The sequence below is a fragment of the Manis pentadactyla genome, chromosome 6 (genome assembly GCF_030020395.1).
Source record: "Manis pentadactyla isolate mManPen7 chromosome 6, mManPen7.hap1, whole genome shotgun sequence".
In the NCBI taxonomy this organism is placed as follows: Eukaryota; Metazoa; Chordata; class Mammalia; order Pholidota; family Manidae; genus Manis; species Manis pentadactyla.
In genome coordinates this window covers 97,329,470-97,352,269 of record NC_080024.1, presented here as the reverse complement: position 1 = coordinate 97,352,269, position 22,800 = coordinate 97,329,470, and the positions used below count along the sequence as shown (strand labels likewise).

Genomic DNA, 22,800 nt, shown 5'->3' with positions numbered 1-22,800 from the left:
TTTTATTTCCAAACACATATATTTCAAATTTCTATATGACACCAGTTCTTACTGTTTTATATACCATAATTAGAGAACAAGAAATAAAACTGTGTATTTAAACCAATGAATCTTCAAAACATTGTTACATCAGTCATGTTTTACATTATCATTTCCCAGTAATGAATGTATAGGATTTGCCAATTCACTACCAATTCCTTAAAGTCAGTGACCTTCAGATGTGCAATGAAGTTTAAGTTTTCTTTGTTTTAAATAATGGTATCTGCTGACACTGAAAATGTTTTTATGTTTAACTGTGGTTCCACTTCACAATTCTGACTGGTTTAATTTTAACCAATAGTACTATAACATGCAAATGAAACAAAGAGGGAATGAAAATTATTGGTGGAAATGATGTCCAGGAGAAAGAAAGCTATCATCACAGCAGTCGAACAGCTTATAAAAGGATAGTAACAGAAGATATTTAATATTATTGAGGGCATAAGAGTTGAGGTAAAAAATATGACAAAACACTAAAAAGAGAAGATGACTTTCATGTGTTTTTAAATTCAAATTCAGCTGAGTTTTATCAGTAGACTCTTTCCATTTTAGGTCTTGGCTAATACAAACTTGGAAAAAAAAATGTTTTCCTGAAACCATTAAAGAAAAATTAGATTGCAATCTCTGTAGGTTAAAATAATGGCACTCTGAGTTGATTTATAATATTATTTCACTCATTTTCATTCACTTATTCAAAATTTCACTTAGCAACTACTGTATCCCAAGCTCTGAGACAGAATGGTGCATTTTGAGAATGTGTGGCTTCACAGGGATGATTTACATTAAAAATCACACACATATATAATTAGAATGTAGAATTCTGAACCTTTGCATTTGTTTTCCATATGTATTAAATTCACCCAAAAGGTTAAATAAATAAAACACTTTCTCAAAGCTGGGTTTATTGGTATATATTCCATTCCCATTATTAATGACTAAAATGACGAGATATTGGGAACATGGCCTGATGAAGAGAAGAGACCTGGTTCTTGTCTGTTCATGGTTTTCATGCTGTGTAGAAGGTAGTAAGGAAAAAATTAAACTTGATGAATTTTGTTCTCTATTATCCCAGATTGCTTGTTAAACTTTAATGTTGCTAGACTAACTATGGCCTCTTACCCCAATTTTGTATTAGGAAATGAAGATTATGTTTATAAAGGGCTGAATGAAAGTTAGATTACAAGTTCCATGAGGCTGAAGCCGTCATTTTGCTCACTCCAGGTACAACGCACAAGCAGAACTGATGCAAAAGGGTGACAAATTTTCAGTAAACGAATGAATGAACATATACAGTAAGTTAGGAAATGCATGTATTTAGCACTTTGGAGCCACAAATTTTATTTGCTCACTTTTATGAAATAATCTATTGATAGTATAACCACTTATTATACACATTCATTTATATTATTTGATAATACGCTACTGGAGAGGTGAAGATTTTTAAAAAGTACATAAAGAGAATTCACATAATATGTTTTTGCAATGAACATTTTATAAGGATACACCATGTTGTACAGCCTTAACAAGAGTTATTGTGGTGCGTCATTGACCTTCACAAGGTATGTGAGCTCCTCAAAACCATACACAGCATTTTTCTTGGGCTACCTAATTAGCCTATGATCTCCAAAGTACTGAAAAACCATTGTCAGAGAAAGACCTGACTTCCTCTTCTGTCACCAAAAATGCTGAAAAATGAAGGCAGATTGAGACCTCAAGTTATACAAATAGTAGTTCTCCACTTTTTTGCCTTGACCTTTCTTATTCTTCAAGTTTTTCATCTTGGAGCTCTCCACCATTTTCTCCATTTCATTTGTTTTTCTCAGTATTCTTCCTTACCTCTACTTCTCCCACTGGTAAGTGGGGAATAGGATATTAGAATCAGAGAACTGGGTTCTTTTTGAACAAAAATATAAAGCATATATCATCTATTCATGTTTCACCTTGTGATATAGATGAGAACTTAGAAATAAGGCTGAGCTTGAACATCAACTAATGAACTCCATACCCAATGGAAAGAACACAGACAATAAATCTGTCTCAATTTCTATATTGTATTATTATCCTTATTTGACGGAAATGGAAGATAAGGCAAAGGGAAGTCAGGTGAAGCAAATCATATTTTCCAAAAATGGCCACAGAAATATTTTCATCTCCACATGTTCTTCCAAAACACTGTCATTCCTCATCGAGGAAGACAGTCTGTTTCTCCTTTGGACCTGGGGACACTTGTGACTTATCCAGCCCATAAAGTAAACTGGAAATGATGCCACATGATTTTCCAGGCTAGTTTATTTAAGAAAAGCTAGTTTTAAAAAAAGCTAGTTTAAATAAAGAATATAGCTACCATCTGGCCCTCACTACCCTTGGGACCAGCCACCATGCTGTGAGGTTGTGTAGGTGTTCCAGAAAACAACCCTAGCTCAGGTCTCAGGCCACTGTCAGCATCAGCATCAACCAGGAGGGAATGAGGCACCTGAGGATGCATCTGATCCCTAGTTTCCATTCCACTGATGGGTCAGAGACAAGAGGTAAGTCACTCCGCTCTGTCCTGTCCATATTTCTGACATGCACAATCATGAGCTATGATGTCCGGAGTATTTGTTATGCAACCAGAGCGACTGAAACACCCAATGTTTTGTGCAAGGTTATACACATATTAAGCAGAGGACCTCGGCTTCACCCCCAGGCTCCAGATCACATACTCTTCACCAATCCAAAACTTACTTCACAGACGTGAGGCAGCCCTCCTTAACACTATTCAATGCTGTCTTTATAAAACCTAATCACACCACACAATCAAATCAAGTAAGAATCTCTCCTTGCTCTGAGCCTACTTCCACTGTCTTTCTATAATCTGGCTAACACATGGCTCATTGACATACACAAAATGGGCTGCTAGGTCAGAATGGATGTGCTGCTCACAAATAACCAGTATCTTGTGTCTTTTGACCTACATGATTCTATATTCCATAATTTGAACAGACCAGATGTATTTACTGGCAAGACCAAGCACCCAGGCATACAGACCTTTACAGCTGAGGGCTGCCCCGCTCTAGCATTCAGAGTAACACCCCCACTGAGGCTTCCGGAGGTCCAGGAGAGAAAGTCTGAATCCATTTGAACTGTATTTTTTTTTTTTATTTAAGATGGACTATGGCAAAGGAGATTACAAGAAAAAACTTGGCCCAAACATTCTAAAGATATCTGTACTATACATGTATGTGTAGAAAACCTATGTAGCTATTTACAATTACTTTAATGTTACTAAAATAGTCCTCATGTCTTTGACTCAGTTTGGAGTGAGGCGTCATATCCTGGCCTTCGGGTGCGGCCTGCCAAGCAGAGGGGCAGGTCCCACCAACCATGTACCGTCAGAGAGCTGTTTCAGTCCCAAGCATCCTGTCCCGATGTGACCGCGTGCGGCTGCCCCAGGTGATCCCTTCCGATGGACCGTCCGTCCGCTGTTATTCTTGGTTAGCAGCGGTCACTGCAGCGGCTCCTGGCTTTCCCGGGTCCCCCTAGGGCTCCACGGGCGGCCGGGTCCCTGCCTTTGCTCCGCACTCACTCTCGTCTCACGGTCGGAAAGAATCGACTCCCTAACCAGAACCTCCAGAAAAACAGAAGTTGTGTCCCTGGTATTTATTCATCAGTTTCACTCCAGAGCATCCTCACATCTAGCTGTTCATCCATTTACTTGCTTATCAATCATTTATTTAACAAAACTTCAGTAAGTTTACTCTGTGGATCCAGCTCTGTGATACCCCAGGGACTAGGAAGATAAAAAACAACCCTTCACCAGGGATTACAGGCTGGAGTGGGAAGATGAAGAAGTGTAATGGAATCAGAATGATTCCATCTGGTGCTATTGTTTCTACCGGGTGAGGGAGCAGGAGAGGAAAAGGCTTTGTGAAGGAAATCATCCGTGACCTGAATCTGGAGCCGCTGCTTTCTTTACCTGGCGGCGAGCAAAGCTGTCCTGTCACCCTGGTCATTATATACTTGGAGTACGTTGGGGGAGTCGGTCAAGAGGAAGGCTGTTCTTGGCCCCTTTAGGACCTGTTATGACTTGTGAATTAGACTTTCATAGATCATGTTAAATGTTCTGTTATCTCTTGACTTTAAACTATTACTATGTGAACAATGAAATGTACCCACATATTTAGTATCCCTTTGATGCACAGCATCATAAACAATGCTCCATTCCAAGCACCAATGTTCCAGTAGTATGTGGTCCTCCCTGCACAGGGGCTCCCACATCACGCCGTTATCTCTTACCACCAAATCCCCCTGTCCCCACACGAGCCTTTGGCACATCTCTGCCAGTTCAGGGCACTGGAGTGCCTTGTGCTCAGGAAGGCTTTAATGTAATTGAAGTGGGCATCAGTGCTTAAGTGATTCAGAGAACGTGTAGAGGGTGGACTTCAGAACAAGTGAAACGTGGTGGCTCCAAATTTCTTTCTGCACATCCTGCTTCAGAAGCAGCACTCCTTTGACTCACTGGGATGAGGGTGGTGAACACCAGTGCTTCCCAGACATGCCGACTCTCAGCCGGCAGACAGACCTGGAGAAAACACCCTTCCCAGGCAGGCCACCATCTCAGGTGCAAGGCCTGCTGTGTGCACGGGCAGGCTTTGCTGCGATCCCGCTGCCTTGAGGTCCGTGCAGCAGTTACGGTGGAGGATGAGCATTCTCCCCCACGACCCGAGGAGCAGGTCTGCAAAAATGGCATGTGCCGATACCCTAAAGCCCCAAAGGAGCAAATGACTGTTTCAAGTCTCCCGGGACCCACGTCATGTCTGCGCTGCCATGGGGACCAGCCTCCTGTCCAACACGAGTTCTCTGATAATTAGTCTTGAACATTCTTGATTTTTTAAATGAACAAATCAGTCCTCTGCATCAAGGTTGTTACATGCTTCAAACTCTACATATTACCATGTTTGACAAAATGCTCTGTATTCACTAATTTATTTGTAATGCTTACTGAGCAACCGGTATACACCAAGCACTGTGGGGGCAGTGCCAGAGCCCAGGGGACCGCCTTCCCAAGCTCCCCCACCCCCGGCCCCAAGGCTGTGACTGCACACAGGACTTACCTAGCTCCCTGGTGGGTCACAGATTTAGCTGCCGCTGATTCATCATGAAGTTTACAATGCACACCACAGCACTGCCTCCCAGAACTCACAAGAGATCCACTGGGAATTTATTAATATTTTGTATCAACCCTGCTTCTTCCTTATTATTTTTAGACTCCGTTCATTGTACTTACTTGACCAGGAATTATTGATACCAGCATGAAAAAATACACAATGTCAGGGCCAAAGGAGCGTGTAGTCAGAGAGAGGGCTGAGAATTGCACAGCGCCTGCACAGAACGCCATGTCTGAGGAGAAGGGCAAGAGGCAGGTCCGTGGAGTGACAGCAGAGGTGGCTGCAGGGAAGTGGTGAGCGAAGTTCCAGGGGGCGGTCAGGTTCTAATGGATTCTGAAAATATTTCCTATCCAGGGGTATGTATATGTTCTCATCAGGGACAACCTGGCCTAGAAGCACAGATGCTTGCTAAATACTACAAAGCACACGATGAATGTGGGCACCTGCTTAAGAAAAGAAATGTTTATCTCTGTGATAGCTGCCGCATTGCTGCTACAGCTACTCAATGGCATTAGGAAATGTTGTACAGACAGATGGCATGTACATTAGTACTCAACTTACTTGGCCTAGTCCTCTCCTGTGCAAATGTATGTCCCCTCAAAGTGTCCAGTATAACTGATTAAAGAAACAACTTATGTAGGAAGAGAAAGAGTAATTGTCATGTCACATATTACTCCGATGAAGTTTTCCAAGGTGAAATGTATGATGTAGGCTGTTATAGTACATGTATGTCCTCTGTGACACTCACAGTAAAAATTCCTCTACATTTATTACTTATTACATAAACTTTAAATTTCAATCCTGAATATATATTGAGCTTAATAATGTGTCCTCTATTATTGTTTGTCAAACAGAAACATGTTTGCATATTATTTCTTTGTTAAATATTCCTATGCATTCATATTTTAATTATATATTTCAATTTTTCAATACTTTAAAAAATATTTTCAGTCTACTACTCTGTTTACTGTGGCATGTGAGAGACTGAACAATATCCTTCCTCGTCATGGGTGCTTCCTGATTTGAATAGTTTAAAATTTAGAAAGGTTTCCTATTTACTCATATTTTAATGATATACATTTCTACTTCACTGGTGGAAAAGGCTGATCAGTCACTGAAAGGTCAGTTAGCACTAAACAGACCCTTTCTTTATGTGATTACGAAGAATAGTGTCTCTGTGCTGACGGGCTGCACAGGGAGGCGTGATGCGGAGAATTAATGTGCTACCTGCTGGCCCCTGGGGTAGAGATTCCAATACAGTGCCCACCACTTATTCTAATTATGCAGCTTTAAAAGGTCATCAGCAAAAAGAGTTGAGGACTTATCAACCAACTTCATCATAAAGTCATAATGTACTACATGAATGCAGAAACTGTGAGAGTCACATCTAGAAACTTTATTACAAATTATAGAAAAACTGACCTAAGAGGTTCCAGGACATATATTATGGCCTAAATTAAGGAAACTCGTTGAAAAATTAAAATATTAAAATACATGATATTTTGTAACTTCCTATTGATGTATCAGGTAATCTGATCTCCTCTTGTATAAAATGTTTAATTTTGAAAGTATTTTTTTATGTTTAATTCCAATGTCATTGCCACATCGATGTAACACCAGAATTTAAATATTTCTTAAAAATCCATTTGTTATAAAATACAAAAGCATGATGACTGTATTGCATATAAATAATGAGAGGTACATGAAGTAGAAAATTAAAACCCCTCTTCACAATCATAACCAGTCTTATACCCCAGAGATAGTATCAACAATTTAGTGCAAGTCCTAAAGAAATAGAAATTTCAAAAAATTAGTACACTGACAAATGAGGAAAGGGTGGCCAGGGAAGGCCACACAGGAAGAGAACAGCATTTGGTTATCTCCTTGGGAATGTGGGACCAGAAAACCCACGTGGCACCAAGGAGCCAAATACGAGGAGGACAGTGAGTAATCTGCAGCCTAAAAAATCTCTGGGTGGATGGAGTCATCACTAGTTCTTCTCTTCTGCTCCTCTCAGGCGCTCCCCTTACTGAGGAATCCCCTGCTGTTGCTCACCTGGCACACTCGCCATACCTCGTAACATGTCTCAAGCACAAACAGGATTCAAGGCACCTAAGACCCTTTCCTATGGATACTCATCTTGAGAAACATCCAGCTCCCCAAGGTAACATAATCCCAGTATGGAAAACATCACATTCCAGAACAGGACCATCAAACTATGGCTCTCCAGCCAAACCCAGCCACTCTGCCTGTTTCCGTACATCAGCATTCCTGGGGCACCACAGCCCATCCAGTACATACTGTCTATGGCTGTTCTCGCTCTGCAGAGGCAGACCTGAGTGACTGATAGTGATTGAGTGGAGGGCAATGTCCAGAATACTTACTGTCTTTCCCTTTACTCAAAAAATTAGGTGACCCCTGTTCCACACCCTTAATTAATATGTTAATTAACCTTTCATTTATGTTATACCTTTTATTCAAGACCTGTTTTGGCTGTACACATAGAAAAGACTGCTGAAAATCACTTTCTTTATGTTTCTAGAAGAGGCACGAACTAAGGAGACATAGCTACTAGTAATTAAAAAATGGCTCCAAAAAATGAGATGTTCATGAGCTTTTTAAGAGCTCTAAAAATGGGTATGATAACTTTGCAGAGAGTTGTCAGTGCTATAGTTATTATACCATAAATAATGCCCACACTTACCTACCTCACACCTTTCACAGTTAAATGCAGTTCATGTAGGTCCTGCAATATAGAAAACTACAGGTCTGTTCATTTTCCTACTCCGGCAACATCTGTTTTGGGGGTCTAGAATCAACTTCATGTTGCCACATTGAAGTTTATTTTGCAGATGACGCAGGTATCCATTCATTTATAGAAAGGCTAAGGAAGTTGTAGTGGTCACCTACCATGAAAGGCCCTGAAGTGATTACGGGAATGCAGCAATTTCCAAAGATTCTGCTTGAGTGTTTAATTTTGATTCCAGTATACGTATGTCAACTTGGGGAGAATTTACATTCTTTAAAATATTAAATTTCTAATTCATAAACTTAATAGATCACTCTATTTATTTAGAACCTCTGATTCTTCTCAGAAATCTTTTACAGTTTTCTGTGGAGAACTTGCACATCTTTTGGTACATATATACCTAGGAATTTGCTTTTCAGTTATTTAATTATAAATGCAATCCATTTTAGGAATTTATTTTCTAGTTATTTGTGACTAGTTTATAGAAATACAATGGCTTTTATTTTATATCCACTGACTCCCCCAAATTCATGAATTCATTCCAGTAGTTTATCTGTAGAACCTTTGCATGTTTTGCATACACATAATTTTTTCAAATTATAGCTTGAAAAACCATCTTTTATCATATTTCCTATTTCTAGTTTGTTGAAAGTTATCATGAATGGCTTTTGAATTTCATTTTTTTCTGTATCTATTGAGATTTGATATTTTTCTTCCTTTTAATGTTAGTGTGATAAATTATACTTATTGAATTTTTATTAAGGCTGGAAATTGTTTGATTTGAGTTAGGCCAAACATCCTCCTACTCAGTTGTGCATGTTATTAGCTACCTTTTCACATTGTAATTTCCTTCATGTATTATAAAAACAATACCACTTATTTAAACACAATTAATATGGCGATAGCAGTAAGACATAAAGGGAATAACAGGTCTCAAAATCTAGTGTTTAATAGCTGTGTATTATTACTACCATCCTCCATTCATGAGAATAATAAAATTTGCCTCACCTGCCTAACATGGTGGTTATAAAAATAAAATAACTGAGTAGAAGTAAAAATGCATGGTAAACTATAAAGAAGGACTATTAAGTTCAAATGGTCAATTATTATTATGTAGTTCATTATATTTCTATTTAATAAAATAATAATGAGATATGCACTTAAATTTCTTTCCCTATCACTTTTATTTCTCTTGGCCGTCAGAGCAGATTTGTCTGCCAGCTCTCAGCCCCAGTGCTCTCTGGATTCGCCAAAACTGACAAAAGAAAGTTTTAGTGAGTCTTTACCAAACTGTTATATTAAGCATACAAAGTATTTATTCTGATATCATACATTCATAAATTCTACATTAAAATTTTAAGTGGATAATAAGCCTGGTCTTTTTTTACATTTTGCTAAATTTTATATGGCTTTAGTCTAAACATACCTTCCTAATGCGGCCTCCCTGTCCTGAACCAGATCTGGACCAGTGGCCCTGTTCTCTCCCGCTCCCCACCCCAGGAGAGGGACTGCTAACCAAACTCTCTTCCCCACTTTGTTAGACAATGTCTGTGTTGAATTTCTCCTCATTTTCAACTGATGTGTAACCTAAAAAGAATGAGTGAAACAGAGCTCGAAACGGAAGCCAGAGAGTTAGGTCCAATTTAAGCCTGCTAATTACATCCAAAAGTTGTATTTTCTGAAAAAAATCCGTTACAAATTTCCTTTTGGAGTTTTCTTCCTCAACCATTCGTGTAACTTTTTATTCGTTCACTAGCGACTGTTTTCCCGAGAGGCGGGCGGAGGAGCTCAGTAGCGGCGGGAGTGCGGCCTCACCGGCCACGGGCGTGTCTTTAGGCTCTAACACCGGGCGGACCGGGGCCGGGCCGGAACCAGCGCCTGGGCCCCGGGCGTCTCCGTTATCACTGCTCCATTCGTTCTGGAGACCATTCGCCACCCCACCACGCGTACTTACGGCAGGACACGCGGAAGACGACAGAGGGATTCCTGCATTTTCCACAGAGAGAAAACATGAACATCGAAGGAAACCCATGCTGATGGAAAGGCCCCTGCAGATGAAATGACTACCGCGGGCCCAAGCTGACTGTGATGAGTACTTGCAATTTCTATTCATAAAAGCCAAGGGTATTTTTTAGTATTTATTTTTTAAAAAATCAAGGTCATGCTCTTTGACGAGAGATTTCTCTTTATAAGAAAATTTCTTAAAACCAACTGTACCTAAACTTTTCTCTTTAATTTGCCATAGAAGATCAAATAACAAAAGAAAATACACACTCAGCAAGATGAAGTCTTCTGAGTGGAAATCTCAAGGAAGTCACAATTCAGTTTTCCTGAATATTAAAACTTTAAGAAAATTACTTTATACTCACATGCAATTGAATTATTTTGTGCAAATTATCTGTTAAAAATAACTCTTGATATGTTAAAAACATTTACCTTTGAACTGACAGTGTATATACTTCTTTTGTTGGACTTCGATGTTGAAGACACAGTGGATTGTCAGTGGTATCACATTACTTACATAATTTTAGAATAAGCTAGGGTAAAAATCCTAAATAAGTGAAAACTCTAAAATGAATAAGAAAACAATCTGTGAGGATGCTAGCTGTCTTAAAACAGTCACAACTACCTATGAGATCTTACCCAGATGAAATTCATTACCTCAGAATTCAACGTCTTGGCAAAGCCTACATCACTAATTACAATAATAGCAATGGAAGAGCATCTGCAATTACTCCTTTTAGGATAAAATTACAAGGGTTATAAATCTCCAAGCTTCAGGGCATAAGCTGATCACCAGCTGGGGTGAGAAAGAAATGTCTACCTATTGTGTAGTTTTGCAAAATTAGGTACGTTATATGTTCTACTCCCTCAGAAACATCTGGCACAGGCTACTTACTATTTTAGAGGCTTCTGGAACAAATGCAAGGGACACTGTTGGCTAAGTTATAGAAATTGCATGGTTCCACATATACATAAAACTTACAATCAAGGAGTTGCTAAAGGAATGCTGAATTCTTCATCCTAATGGCATTGGTTCAAATTCTCCCAGCCAGTGATCAAAGGCCACTGCAGATGTCAGGTACGACATGACAAATTCAGAAGAGTTCAAAGTTTGGTGCTAGTTCCATTGTCAGAAAACAGAGCCAACATCATTACAGACAATAGTTGGTAGTTTCCACATGGGGAAAAAACAGAACACTGTGGACTTTCGATATGAGGGGATGCTGACAAAGAAGAGAAATGAATACAGCAAATGTTCTATACAGCCCCTTCCCACCTTTGCTGCTTAGATGAAGAGGCTGGTTTACTAGCAGACAAAATAAACATAAACCTGCATACAGAAAAGTCTGGAGTATCCCCTTTCTCTTTTACTAGGTGAGGTGAGAAGAGGAAAAGGAGGAAGAGTACAGATGTCAGGTGGAAAAATTCAGACTGCTGATGGTCAGGTCATAGCTCACTGTGGACCCAGAAGGGCTCCTGTGGCCCTTTTATGTGCTTTCAAGTGGCTCTCCACCAGCCCCGGTACGTTCTCTATTTCCTCTGAAAGGAATCTGCTGACAGTGGTCCTTTGAGGGGAGTGCATTTTAAGTAGTCATAGTATAAATTATGACCATATTACTGCAAACAAGATGAATTCTAAAGCTCTTAGGCTGACTAAATTAATGCCAAGTGAAACTTGAGATAGTTTTCAGCTTGAAAGTTTTTAAGTAGAAAATGTTACAACACAATTTTCCTAATTTTTTCTGATAGTTACTATCCAAGGAATTACCACAGATGAGTTAGTTATCACTATTGTTTGTAAATCATTACTCAAAGGTCTTGCAGGTAGATCCCAGCCACTGGGTGTCCGCAAAGCTGAGCTAGGCAGAGGTGGCCTCACCTTCCTACAGTTCAGCTTGCCTCCAGAGGTTTCTAGCAAACTGGGGGACTGGGATCATAACGTTGGCAGCAAACCTTTCTAATGCCATTGCATATATCTGCAAGGATCCAAAGACTAGCTGAAAGTCTCAGGCTGGAGTGATCTCAACTGGTAGAAGCAAAACTGTGGATCGTTAAAGAGATTGGCTCTGTATTAGTTTGGTACTACTGCATAACAAATCAGTACAAATTAGCAGCCTAACACAACACCCATTCATTCATCCCACAGCTCATGGGCCAGAGGTCCAGGCATGGCCTACATGAGTTCCGTGTTTACTGTGCTTCACGTTCAAGAGAGCTGGACCGAGTTCTCCTGTGGAGACTGCGAGAGCAATGTTCATACACCAGCCCCCTCCGGTAATGGGCCAAATTCCTGTCATGGGGCTATATGATGGAGGCCCCTGTTGTCATGTACAGAGCTGTTGTCCAGGCATTACTGTTGGCTCCTAGAGGCTCAATGAGGCCCTTACCATGTGGCCCTGTCCAGCTTCAAGCCAGCAATGAAGAATCTTCTGCCAAAAACCTTCTTACATCTCAAATCTTTACAAGAAAAACCCAGTCCCTTTTAAGGGCCTACTTTATTGGATCAGACTCACCTAAGATAATCTCCTTTCTTAAAATCACTTGATTTTGGACCTTAATTCCATCCTTCACAGCAGTACCCAGGCAAGCACCTGCACTGGGGCTGAGTAACTGGGAGAACACTGCATATAGCAGGTGGTAGGAATCTTGGGTTCAACTTGGAAAGCAGGACCAGTGGGATTAGACAGATGGATAGACAGATACACAGATATAGACTTATTATAAGTAATTGGTTTATACAATGGTGGGGGCTGGCTAGGTGAGTTCAAAATGTATAGTCATGAAAGAACGATCACAGGAAGTCAAGAACCCATGGGCCTAGCCTACGACCACCATCCATGGGAAAGCACCTGTCTCTCAGGTCACCCCCATGTTCTCGTGGGGCATGAGGGGGTGTTTAGGGCACACAGGCATCCTGCACATTTTAAGCTGAAGGAGTGTGAGAAAACAGCAAAAGCAGGAAGGTCACTGTGGATAAAATGAAGGTTCCCATGGCCAGAATTCTCACCTGGCCCCAGTCGGCTAGCTCACTGCATGCATGTGGGCAATGCATTGTTATTGACTCTATATAGAGAGCCCTGCCCAGTGCTCTGGGTGACACGGTGGCATGGCTGCAAGGCTACAGGATAGCAGAGCAGAGGCTGGAGTGGTGGTAGCACCGAGGACAGAGACTAGGATGGCTGTGGGGGCAGAGAGGCCCAGAGGCAGAGACGAGCTTGCTGCAAGCAGTCTCGCTCTGAGCAGATGGGATTCTAGTGATTGACCTGCCACTGTGGGAATGAAGTTGGTATAACCCTTTCATCCCAAGAACATCTTACTATCATTTTCTTTGGTTACACTGAATCCATAGCGAACTTGCCCAGGGCTGAAACCCCTTGGCAAAACAGGCACCTTGACGTCCCTCAGTCCTCCTCCCATGAAACAGGTCAGAAAATCTTCCCATGAGACGTGTCCTCCCTGTCCCTGGAGGAAAGGAGCATCCTCATCTCCAAGGACAAGGAGACGGCAGAAGAATTGGAACTAACAGGCTGCGCCATTTCTCCCATTTTACTACACTGACTCACACTCCTTCACCTACCAGTTTTCATCCCTGTTGACTCCACATCAAACTGAGCATAAACATTACTCAGATTTAACTGTTCTTTGGGTCTTCTTTTGTAGGGAAAATTAAAGTTCCATGGCCATGATCCTCACCTGACCCCAATCTACTTGATGGTGTGATTGGCCTACTGCTAGGCTAATGCTTACACACTGCAAACAATGAGCCATTATTGTCTGTGTTACTCTACAAAGAGCTCTGGCCAGTGCCCTGCCCAGAGGCAGACACAGCAATGGGCTTGCTGCACACAGACCGTCCCAGAGGCAGACGTGATCAAGCATTTGACCTGCCACCCTGAGAATAAAGGTAGGTATAAACCCTTGTACTTCCAACGTTCCATTGTTGTAACCAAATCCAGAGTGAACATGCCTAGAGTCAGTACCCCTCAGGACAGAGAGCTTTTCCTTATGAAGGCCCTTACATAATGTAAAACATATTTATTTAATGTATATAGATATATCTAATTTAAGATAAATTAGATAAGCTTTTCTCCTGTTAATGTCCTCTTAATTTTCATGCTCGGCCAAGGACCCTAAAATCAAGGATAACTCTTTCCTCCTCTGCAGGAGTTCCCCACAACCAGCTGACTGAGGAGGAAAAAGTGTAGGCCTATCTGTGAATGAGACTTGAGCTGCAGGCTCACTGCAATGTGGACAGCTGCAGCAACCCAGCACCTTCCCGGTCGGCCTGAACAACAGTGGGCACAGAACTTCCTTCGGGTGCTGTCCCTAGTTGTTTTGACCAGGAGAAAAACAGCCAGGGCCCATATCAATAGCCTGAGCCTGTGTCAATTCATGGGCTGTGGCTAATGGTTGGCTGCATGGCCATGGACTTGGACAGGATATGAATGGAAAATTGGTAGAAAGTGTGTCTGGTGGAAGAGGTTATATGGACAGACCTCTCTGGGCAAAAACATGAATATTTGTGTCCCATGTGGATGCTTACCAAAGGGTAACCTGAACAGAGGAGGACTGGAAAATCAGGTGGCTAGAAGGACCAGAGCTATTCAACGGGTGACGGTTTAGCCTCTTTCCTGTCATTCCTGTCAGTGTCCAGTGGGGTTGTGAACAAAGTGGCCACAGTGACAGCAATTATGGGATGGATATCATGCATGGGCTCAGCAACAGTTATTTCTGCTTGCTGAGGCTGACCTGGGTGCCCAGTGTGCCAGCAGCACCGTTTCTGACTTGGCCCCGCTCACAGCGTGAGCAGCTAGCTGCCTAGAGGCAGGCTGATGACCCTGGAAGCTTTCTTTGGAACAGATGCTGACTCTGGACATGATCTGCTTTCCCTGCCTGCAAAGACCCTCAGCTGGTGTGGTACTTGGTGGCGGAATGACCCAAACTGTCATTCCTGAGGTGTGTGCACTTTTCAGCCTGACTGAACTGGGTGGGTGCAGTTCTCTGCTGACTTTAAACACAGGATGTGAGAATGCCGACATGTATGATGATCTCCTGTATTACAGACATACTGTTCCTCACCCCCACTGAGGAGCAGTGCCCAGTTGCCCCTTGGTATCAGGATCGGCTGCCCCAGCCAGCACGGCGAGCCTGTCACAGAACGCCTTACACACTGACAAGGCCTTCCACACAGCACTGTTTCCTACCAGGGAACTTACTTCACAGCAAGTGAAATTCAGTCATGGGCTCAGGCACCCTGGGAGTTGAGCCTTTCACCCTTTGGGGGCCCTAATGCCTCCAATCCAACAAGGAGAAATGGGGGTTACCATTCTGCTGGGTCATTTATTCTGGCTGCCCAAGGGAAACTGTGCTGCTCCTACCCAAGGGGAGCAACCAGGATGGAAGACAGGCAATGCTCTGGGCATCTTTTGTTTCTCCCATGTTCTTGGATTAAAGTCAGCTGGCAACGATCACAGCCTGATTCAGGCAGGCCTGCAAATGGCCCACACTCTTCAGGAATGAGGTTCGGCTAACCCACTAGGTGAAGAACCATGACCGCTGAGGTGTTTGCTGAGGACAAAAGGAACATGAAATGAGCAGGGTATGAAGCTATAAATACCATCTATGACTATGACCTGTTGAAGAAATGAAAACTTCAACAGGTGTAAGTGTTATCTTCTTCTTTTGACATGAATAAGTTTGGTTTCTTCTAGCTCTTACCCTCTAACCACCCAACATAATAGATGACTTCCTTATCCCAGTATTTAAGTTGCAGAATATCAAAGGAGAAGAGTGACTATCACCCAAGGGAGATGTCCTCTTCTGGGGAAGGGTTACCATGCTTTCAGATGTATGCAGGGTGGCTGTATCACAAAAAATGGAAATTTTGGTTTTGTCTTTATTTGGAGATTAAGTATGGTCTACAGAGATGCTGGGTGCCTAGTAGACAAAGGGTAGACTGTGATGGCTTTCCACACTGACGTGTCAACTCGGCTAGGCTTCATTCCCCACTTACTCTCAGACACCAATCTGGCATTGCTGTGAAGGGGTTTTGCAGATGTGATTAAATCATTCAATCAGCTGACTTAAGTAAAGCAATTACCCTAAATAATCTGGTGAGTCTGATTTCATCATTTGGAAGGACTTGGAAACAGCTGAAGCTTTCCAGGGGATGGGGGTGGGGAGTGGCAGGCAGAGGGCAGATCGACAGATAACAGAGAAAGACAAACAGAGAAGAAATTCTGCCTGTGTACAATAGCCTTTGAGATCCAGCTGGCCTGTAATCTATCCTTCCTGGTTACCTACCTTGAAAATTTTGGATTTACTCAGCTAGTTCCCACATTTTCATAAACCAATTTTGTAATAAATGAAAACATAAATACATTTGTCTCTTGCCAATGGGTTTCAGCCCTGGACAAGTTCACTATGGATTCAGTGAGATTGAGGAATGACAATGGAATGTTTTTGGTGTGAAAGGGTTTATACCCAACTTTATTCCCACGGTGGCAGGTCAATCACTGGAGTCCCGTCCACTCAGAGCAAGTCTGCATGCAGCAAGCCAGTCTCCTCCCCTGGGCCTCTCTGCCCCTGCAGCCATCTCAGTCTCTGTCCTTGGCACTGCCACCAAACACTCCAGTCTCATCTCTGCTCTCCTGCAGTCTTGCAGCCATGCCACCATGTCCTGCAGAGCACTGGGCTGGGCTCTTTATATAGAGTCAATAATGGAGTATTGCCCACACGTGTGTAGTGAGCTAGCTGACCAGGGCCAGGTGGGAATCCTGGCCATAAGAACCTTCACTTCATCCACACTCCACCCCTGCAGGATTCTCTCCTCTCACTCTATGTGCCCTCAATCTTCTGCAATAGTCCCTGGGCAGAGAAGCTGGAACATTGTAACCATATTCCATAACAACAACAGAGACTATGACAAAATACAAATAACAAAAATTACAACAAATTATAATACCCCTCAAGCCCAAGGAGATCCATTGCCATGAAGTGGTCATCCTGGCTGTATTCAAACCAGTCCTACTCAATGAGTTAACCAACAGGACCGTGGGTGGGCCTTACAGTACCCACCTTCTCCAGCCTCTCTGGCAGAAAGTCTTGCAGACACATAGGCTGATCTTGTTGCTTTGTCTCTGGCTTCTGCTTCGTCCTCAGCGACCAGTTTCAATTGTTGCCACAGCTCCATTAAATTCTATTTGACGTTCCATCCAATTTCTCTCTGTCTGCTCCTGCCTTAATCAAATCAACCCACATATGGGTCCTCATGACCTTCATGGGGCCCTTTAAATTCTTCCTCCGAGTAGCAGACCGTATTTCCTTTCGTGTTTTCATTGCTTGAGCCTGAGTATAGGAGTGGGGCATAGAGTGCTCCACAACCTGGGGAGGGGATGCACCTCTCCTGCAGAAACCAGTAGTTGCCAAGTCTTTATCTTCTTTCAGGCTTTCCACCAGCTTTCTACCAGATGGGGTTTCAACTGAGGAGGGGCTGATGCCTCTGGCACTGGCAGGGGCTCCACCCCCACCTGTTCATCAGACCTCTGCTCCTCCATTTCTGGGGCTGACGGCTCCACTACATCCTCCACATGTCCCATGGCACCTGGCAGTCTGCACTCATGAGCCACTACTTCTTGGGCTGCTGTTTCTTCTCAGGCTGCTTTCTTTTGTGCTACCATGATATCCTTTACCATTTCCACAGCACCTTGTAGTGATGCCATTTCAGTCACCAGTAAAGTTTTTGCCTCCTCAGCGGTACCTCGCAGCTCACATTCTTGTGCTGCCTGTTCTTGTGCTTCCTGCAGGAGGACGTCTTCCTCCCTTATGGCCTTTCTCAATATTGTGAGAAAAAAACTCCCCACCATTTCTGCTGCCTCATGGGTGCTCTGTTGCTCAGTGGACCTACTTATTATACCAAGGGCCTCTCCTACTGCCTCAGGTGTCACCTCCACCCACTTTGCAGTCTTGGGGTGGGGCCCAGTCCTCTAGGAGGCAAGCCATGTGGGACCACATGTCTACTGGGGGACACTCGGATGTCTCCCATCCATAGGGGCAGCCCGTGGACACACTCCTCCCATGAGGGCAGCCTGCTCTGTCTCTCAGTCAACAATGCATCCTGCCATCTATGCCAAATGTCTTGCCAATGGGTTTCAGCTTTGGACAAGTTCACTATGGATTCAGTGAGACTGAGGAATGACAATGGAACATTCTTGGGGTGAAAGGGTTTATACCCAAGTTTATTCCCATGGTGGCAGGTCCATCACTAGTATCCCGCCAACTCAGAGTGAGTCTGAGTGCAGCGAGCCGTTCTCTGCCTCTGGGCCTCTCTGCCTCTGCAGCCATCTCAGCCTCTGTCCTTGGTGCTGCCACCACTCCAGTCTCTGCTCTCCTGCAGACTTACAGCCCTGTAGCTGTGCAGCAGCCATGCGACCATGCCACCACATCACCCAGAGCAATGGGTGTTCTTTATATAGAGTCAGTAACAATATATTGCACAAACATGTGCAGTGAGCAAGCCGTCCAGGGCCAGGTGAGAATCCTGGCCATACAAACCTTCACTTTATCCACAACATACATAGGTAGAAAGATGACATATAGATATAGATGATAGAAATACAGATACATAGATATCCGACTGGTTCTGCTTTTCTGGTTAAACCCCAACCAATACAGGGTGATCTTAGAAGTCTACCTACCACAGTCTTTTTAGGAATACAGCAAGATGCTGTAGCAATCACCCAGGCTTGGGACTAGATGTTGCCACTAAAAGCATCATAATTCTGGGAAGATCACTTACCCTAAGCTTCACTTACTTCTTGTATATTTGAAGGACCGACATTGCCAAGTTGTGAGTGTCAGATGACAAAAATAAATATAAAAGTATCCTGTATACTTTAAAGTACTAAATAGATTTGGCTATTTTGGCTAAGAATGCCTGCATTTTTCATGTTACTTTGTTCACTGGCAATGATTAAAATGGAAGTCGACCTGAACTTGGAAGCGGTCCCTGGCACTGGAGCGGGCTTTCTCAAGAATGCTTTATATCAACTAACTTCTGCCCTAGAGTTTGGAACGTAAGACCAGAAACAGTGATACCTGACCTTGTGGGGAGACAGCAGGTATGATAACCTTGAAATTATCGGTGCAGCATTTGGCGGTTTTAATCACACATGTTTTTCCTTCACAGCACGCGTAATGATGTGTTAGAAAGACAAGAGCATCTGTGTAATGGTGAGAACGGTGCAGGGAAAATGGAAGCTGCTGTCCCCCGGAGCTCGCCAGGCCCGCTGCGCATGTGCAAGGCTGCCACGCTTCGGTTGTACCGGGCCCACTGCGCAGCGCGCTGGTTGTTTTTCAGTCTCTGAATCTAGACTGAAGGTCCGGAGCTCAAATCCGGCGCCATCAACATACAAGGCAAAAACCCAATCCTGCTCCCACGTGGAGAAGCTGCACAGCCTGCCGCCCCCGCGCGCCCGTTATCATCACAGCCTCCGAGAAGCCAGCTCCTGGCCGGGGGTGCCCAGGGACAGCAGTGCGGCCCGCCACGCTCGACCTGCCCGCGCCCAGCCCCGAGCTCCCCAACGCGCCTGAGCGGCCGTCATTCTGGAGCCGGATCAGGTGGTCCCACGGCCTGCTCGCAGGCCGTTCCGACCACCCCTCACACTCCTCTGGGCTTTTCTCAGGGACGTGGCTGCGGAAACGCCACCTCAGGTCACTGAAACAGAGGACCCGGAGCGCGCTCAAGTCCGAGGGCGGCACAGCCAGCTGCCCTGCGACCTGCACTGAGTTTCCTGGTCTCTGGAAATTTACCTGTAAATGCGAAGGTCAGCGCAGGGCGTCATTTTGATCTTAAGCATTATTTTGGGAATAGTTCCCAAGTCTCATCTTTATTATAATTTACGCTTAAGAGGTTTAACTAAGGAAACTCATTACATCTTACCCTGAAATTTTGATTATTAGAACAAAACTTCACAAATAGTGATTAGAATTATAAAAGGAAGTAGTATCCTTCTAATGCTGCATCTGTGTGAAATTTTAATTCACTTCTCACTCAAGATCTTTCGTAACAGAATACCCGGGGAAAACAATACATTTCTCAAAAATATGAACTAAATATGCTGGGGGTAGTATATTAATTTCTTAAAGGTATTAACGGAATTGATGACCAGGACAAGGTCTTAGAAAACTCATTCCCTCTTTTGAGATGTCTGAGTGATTTTGAAATTGTTGAACTATGACACAACACAGGACCCTAGGCAGGAGACAGAGGTTGGCGCCATGGTGTGGGATTTCTGATGTATATGACAAAAACAGCCAAGACCTGGAAACGAGATAGCAGGGTCTCAAGGACACTCCATGTGTGACCCAAAGACAAAAATTACAGACTTTCTAGGTTCTGCCCCATGTATACAACCCTCAAATGACTGCTACCCAGCTTGGAGAAAGCCACAAATACCCCATTTTAACAACTGTATTTGAAAATTATATAATAACTCCCTAAATGTTAGACTTTCATGATTCACATATTCATTTATTTTTTAGTAACTATGCTTACCAAAAATATGGATTCCTGTAAAGATCTGAAGTGCCACTTCTTTGAAATGACTAGAACTTTATATGACAGTTTGGCATACAGGAACTTGAGTTACCATTTTAAGTCACTTCCAATCCAAATACCAGTTAGTAATGTTTATATTGCCTAGAGATCAAAATGATCTTAATAAAATTAGTTTCATGATTCTTTCAAAGTTAGCATAAAATATGTAATCAGTATACTTGTATTTAATTCAATAGTTAAGAGGAAAAGTGATGTATTTAAATACATCTAAAATTAATGTAAAAAGTATAAAAATACCATAGTTTCATATATAACCAACTAACTGGCAATGAGATTCATTCTTAAAATAATCCTATTTTCTTGGGTGTACCAAAAGAGTAATACTAAATGGGAGAAGTAAGATACTTAAGTTTATTTGCATAAATGAGAGATGTAATAATCTTCATTGATTGACTGAAATATCAACAGGGCATGCTTTTCAGCTTCATTCAAATATGTATGTCAAATCCAAGCTGAGACTATTTAACTGCAAACTCTCTTACTGTAAAACCCAGCATGTTCTAACCACATCATTTAAAATATTAAGAAATAGAAGGGGAAAAAAAGCAGAAGGCATAAAAAGAATGAAGGTGGAGAGTTTAGAAACTGACATGAAAGAAAATTTCTGAATAATCTTTAAAAATGGAAAAGATCAATTGTCTTCAAATAAGGCAACAACTTTGAATCTTAGACTCTCTTCACTCTTTTCAAATAAAAAACATGCCAGCATTCCTTGGGTATAGTTGTAGCTGGTATCAAATTCTATCAAATTTGATGGGAGACTTTGCCAGTTTGGGAGCTAAGGGAATATATTATCTCAGGCCACAAAGGGTTTTATAAAAAGGTTGAAGGAAACAGAAATCCAAGGCTGGTTAAGAAAATCAGCAAATAAATTACAAAAACTGTCCATTTGCCTGTCCCTTTTAATCTTAATGTCGTATTCAAACTATTGGGCATGTAACTGAATATCTCAACTGTACCTGAAGAAATAATGGAGCGTGTCTCTGCAGTAAAACAGAACGGCACTAAACTGATGAGTTTAACCCAGCAGAAAGAGCGGCTGTAAACATGACAAATGCCTGCTATTGATTTCAGGTTTAATTACTCTGTGCAGCACTGACAAAGCCCATCAGATGTTGTTGTGAAGTGTAAATGGAACAGACTACACTTCACTGCCCAAAGGAAACTGATGGTGTCTGCAGTTTGCATTGTTTACTTTATCCTCCGTAAACTTCAGCCTTGATCAAATTAACAAGTGCTGCTAACCTCCAACAAACTGCGGTGCACTATGGTTTTACAGCGACAGCCTTGGAACGACAGTTCACCGGTGTCTCACTGGTAACAAATGTCCGTCTCACGGCTGCTGGGGAACCCCTCAGCCCAGCACCTACAAGTCCTGCCTCTGGGGCCACCAGGATCTCGTCCTGCAGGCCTGATGTGTAAGAGAACGGAAAGGGGAGTTTTTGCAGTCCCGTCATTACAATGCCAAGAATGAACCGGCACCATAGTTTTTCCCAACGGGTTCCTAGATTATTTAGTTTCTGGTTTCCAATATTAGTTTTCCAAAAACATTTGTAGTTATAACTAACTTTAGTTCAATTGCTGCCCAGCTTTTCCCTTTCCCTCTCTCTTTTCAGATGTATAAATTGTAACTTTTTCCATTCAATTCAGCTTTTTGCAAGTAGTAATTTACTGAAAGATATGTCTGAAACAATTGGTAATTCATAACACTCGAAAAGACCATTTTCCTTAAGTGGGAGGTTTCTCAATTGACCTATTATTTATTTTTCTCTACAAAAGTGGGGTCAGAATTTGCTGTTCTGTCATCAAAATGTCAACAGAGAGATTAAATGTTTTCAAACCTTCATGAAAACAGGTAAGACAGTAAAGTACATAAGAGCATTTGCACTGGGTTCAAGGTTAGCCAAGTCAGAAGTAGTTCTCTGCGACACCGACCCCCCACCGTCCATGGCTACCTTAGTTCATACCTCTTAGTCCTGAGCCCTCTTACCTCCACATGCACACATCTGCTTGGTGCTGGTGTGGACGTTAATGTTTAGCACCTGTTGCCAAGATTTTTTCCCTGTTCTTGGCAATGCCTAACAGTGGTGGGCATCAACTTCCTAGTTTACATTCTCAGGCTGGCAGGCCTGTTTCTCGTCCTATATTTGTAGTCTGCAGAATCACTACACTCACTCATTCTGTCCTGGATCTTGCATAATATTATGCAACTCAGACCAGAATAAAACTAGGGGTTATGACAC

General features: G+C 42.5%; 1 protein-coding gene across 1 annotated transcript in view; it reads right to left on the bottom strand.

The window, feature by feature from the left end:
* CCDC178 (coiled-coil domain containing 178) overlaps positions 1-22,800 on the bottom strand; it is a gene marked incomplete at its 5' end in the record, with an annotated part of 479,198 nt that overhangs the window by 152,240 nt on the left and 304,158 nt on the right. The window lies entirely within an intron of this gene.